Consider the following 4031-nt stretch of genomic DNA (forward strand, 5'->3'; position numbering starts at 1 on the left):
ATCAAAGAAACTAGTAAAATGAAGGGCAAAGAAAATCAATAAAGTCTGATATTTCCCAGGAAGATTCACTCTGAAATATGTTTTCTAGTTTCATCTTTATATCAATGTTCCAAACAATATGGACATCTTTCAAAGGAACAACTTGTTTTTCTTATTTTCACACTATTAAATATTTTAAGGGAAAGCAGAGAATAAAACAAAAACATAGAAAAACAGTTCCTAAAGTGCTTCTTTTAAAATTTTATTTCTATTTGAAGCTTCTGGAGTGTGCTTTTCCATTCCAAATCTCACTTTACATAAAGACCTTCCTCCTAACCCTTTCTGGTTGTTTCTTCTAATATCAAAATGACCTCTTTCAGCTACCATTCCTTGATTTTTTTTTTTTCCTATTATTGAGTTTTGACTTCTTCTCAGGGAAAATTCACATTTCTTACCTACTCTCTCCCGCCAAACCAACCAACCCTTTTCCCGCTCTCAATTTACAACAGTTACAGCGTAATGAAGCAGCGTTTTACAATGCGTTATTAGGACTGCACAGCAAAGTTATGGTATAAGGTTTTAGGATAATTTTTCTCAGTGATTTTCCTCGGCTATTTTCGTTTCTCCACACTCTCCAGAACACACCTTCTCTGACGAGAGGGAGCGGCCCAGCTCTGTGGGGTCAGAAAGATGATCTGGGAGCCCAAGCTGTAAAGCCTTTCCGAGAATTCCCGAATGTCAGCGCCTCTTCATGTTCCTCCCTCAGCTTTCTGCTCCCTACGAATTCCTGTGGCTTCCTGGGGTTGGCTGGGAGAAGTGGCTTTCTCTTGGCAGCAGTCGGGTTCCAGCCTCACCCACACTGCTGAATCAGTTATCACTCTTGCTTTCCCAATCTTCGTTGACATCTTTTGTCTGTTATCATTTCCTCAGCCTTTCTTTTTGTACTTGTGGGCTTGTTCGTTCTAATCCTTTAATGTCCTTTGCCTGTGGTTTGTGGAGGGAACATAAACAAATGCATTGGTTCAATCCACCACCATTAACCTGATGTCTTGTGCTGATTATTTGTAAAGCATAACGTTCTGTGTTGTTTTGTGGGGAAAGGGTGGACATAATCGTACCCATGTTTCTTTTGTTTACTCAAATTATTGGCAGGTAAGTATGATGAACACATTGGAAAGATTTTTTTAAGGGGGGGACAATACTCAGTCAGGAGTGACATTGTGAAGCAGATGAAATTCACGGTCAATGCCTTTCGCCTTCCCATTCTTTTGCAATTTCCCCACTTGATGGCAGCCTTCTCCAAGATCCATTATCTTTAAGTTCTCTCCAGGAAACTTGGTAGGGGGGAGAGGGTGCAAAAATAGATTCACACTAGAGTGTAAATGACTGACATAGTTACAAAGTGCTTCTCTGTATATGAGTACAAGGGCAATTTATAAACTGAAATGAAGGGAAACTGGAATTTCCGAAGAGTATTTTGAAAACTCTGGGAACAGCGATTGTTGGGAGGGGTGGAGTATGAGGGAAAATGTGCAATAAGGATCAGAGAAAATGAAATGGGCAGGGTACAGAAGACAGATTGATGAGGACAGTCAAGTTCAAGAGAGAAATGATTTTTGCCTTCCTATAACATGTAAATCTTAAAGAAGCCAGGGGAAAAACATTAAGACATCAAAATTGTATGTACTTTAGAATCTATAACAAGGGAGCTGGCAGGTGACATGGTGGTTAAAGATGCTGGACTCCGGGAACCAGCAGTTAGCGTAATGGCTATGTTGCTGGACTCCCACGTAGTCAACCGTGGTTCGCGTCCCGGACCTGGTGGCTTAAAACTCACGCCGGGCACGTGTGCATGCATGCCCAAGATCCCGAGAGGAGAATGGAGGAGAAGGGATTGCGGTGTGACCATCCCCCCTGGGGGGTGATTTCTCGCTTTCTGTCTCTATGTCTCTCTATGTCTGCCTGGCGAGTGCACGCGCCCTATAGCAAAAATCTCTAAAAAAAAAAAAAAAAAAACTAAAAAAGAAAAAGAAAAAGAAAAAGATGCTGGACTCCCATGTGGCCGACCGTGGTTCAAGTCTCAGACCTGGCAACTTGCTTTCTCACTTTGTCTCTCCCCCTCTCTGGTCAAATTAAAATAAATAAATAAATAAAGTTAAATAAAATAATTATTTAGGAAAAAAAATAATCTATGACAAGAGCTACCATACTCATGATACAAACATCATGAACATTATTTTCATGTCTTATGAACAAAGTTATAAAACTAGTGTCCCAAATCCCACTTACACTCCAGTCAATGACAGTACATGGCCTGACTTCTCTGGTTAATGGCCTCAGTAATCAAGAACACTCAGGTTTGAGACCAGGGAAACAAATTTTTGTCACTAGTCCAGCATAAGTAAATTTAAAAAGTCATTGTTTACCAGATAGATAGGATTGTTTTTCACACGATGAAGAGAGAACTATAGTAACAACTGGATATGATTACTGGACCTTTCTAGAACATGCTCTCTAGCAGGCTTGGGTTGGTGCAAGCAGAGAACTGAAGCAGGATGCTCTCAAGGAAGAAAACAAAAACAAAACAAAACAACTTTATGAATCTACCCTAATCTGCTCGTTCAAGGATGTTTAGATTTACCTGGAGAGACATTTTCATTTTTCCATCTGTAAAATGAAGAGATGGATCTAGACCTGAGGTTCCGGGTGCAAGTGTGTGAAGCAACACCACTGTCATTAAATCTCCAACAGCCTGCAGCATGAGAAGAAAATAAGGACCGCATAGTAAACTCTTCTTTCCTTCTTCTTCTTTTATTTATTTATTTATTTAATTGCCAGAGTAAAGGGAAAGGGAGACAGCACCTCCCAATGGGATGTGGTCACAACAGAATCCCTCTTCCCCCATTTCTCTATCCTGCCAGGATTTGGGAGGCACACACACACACACACACACACACACACACACACACACACATTCAGTGTGTCTTTTAAGCCACTGGGACCAGGATTTGAACCTAAGTCATTCAAGTGGTATTCAGTTCCCTTAACCACAAGGCTATAAGTGTTTCTCAAGTTAGACAATTGTCCTTTACTTTAAGACTGTGTTCTATCTTTTATGAAATAGTCATGAGAATAGACAATATTTTTTCACTTCTTCCTTCTTCTCTCCTCTCCTAATTCTTTGGATTGTCCTTACTTAGAAAACAATTTGAAAGTTGAACAATGTTCATTTTTATTGGTCATCAACATTTGAAAAATGATCAATGATATCTGAAGTCTCTTCAAATATTGAAGTAAACTAATTCGAAACAGGGTCAGCCCCATAGCCTGGTACCTAAGGAAGCAGGATCCATGTGGATGACCATGTAGTTCAAATCCTGGCCCTAGCAGCTTGAAAACCATGCTGGGTGCATATGCATGCATGCCCTAAATCCTGACGGGATCTGGAGAAATGGAAGAGTGGGGATTGCAGCATGACCAAGACCCATGAGGGTGGTTTGCTTTCTCCCCTCTTGCTTTATATATTTCTGTCTCTCACATGTGCTCTTTGACAAAACAAACAAACGAAAACAAAGCAGCTCACTATTTTACCTTGTGCCAGAGAATTTCTTTCTTTGGGGAGGAGAGGTTTTTACTACGGGGCACGTGCGCTCGCCAGAAAGACAGAGACAGAGAGACAGAAAGCGAGAAATCACCTCCTCAGGAAGGATGGCCACACCGCAATCCCTTCTCCTCCATGCTCCTCTCGGGATCTTGGGCACGCACGCACACGCGCTTGGCATGAGTTTAAGCCACTGGGTCTGGGTCTCGAACCGCGGTCAAATACATGGAAGTCCAGAGACATAGCCATTACGCCAACTGCTGCTCCTGTGCCATAGAATTTCAACATAGTTCTATTTAACTTCTGAGTTCTACTTCCATTGTAATACCTCTATGTTTATTTACACTATGAAAGAAAAGTAAATTATTTAAAATGTAGTAGTACTCAGTTGATGATCAGCAATTATAACCGCCATCTTCCAGTAATTATCCAAAATGACAAACAAAAAGGG

General features: G+C 40.9%; 1 long non-coding RNA gene across 1 annotated transcript in view; it reads right to left on the reverse strand.

Annotated features, from left to right (window-relative positions):
* Window positions 1–310: 310 nt before the first annotated feature.
* LOC114010127 (uncharacterized) overlaps window positions 311–4031 on the reverse strand; it is a 7295-nt gene continuing 3574 nt past the window's right edge. The window contains exons 2-3 of the long non-coding RNA XR_003551500.1: window positions 2621–2731; window positions 311–963 (exon numbers count right to left, since the gene is read on the reverse strand). This is a non-coding gene — a long non-coding RNA (uncharacterized LOC114010127). The remainder of the gene's footprint in view (window positions 964–2620; window positions 2732–4031) is intronic.

Source organism: Tupaia chinensis, unplaced genomic scaffold (assembly GCF_000334495.1).
Source record: "Tupaia chinensis unplaced genomic scaffold, TupChi_1.0 Scaffold000060_1, whole genome shotgun sequence".
Taxonomy (NCBI): domain Eukaryota; kingdom Metazoa; phylum Chordata; class Mammalia; order Scandentia; family Tupaiidae; genus Tupaia; species Tupaia belangeri.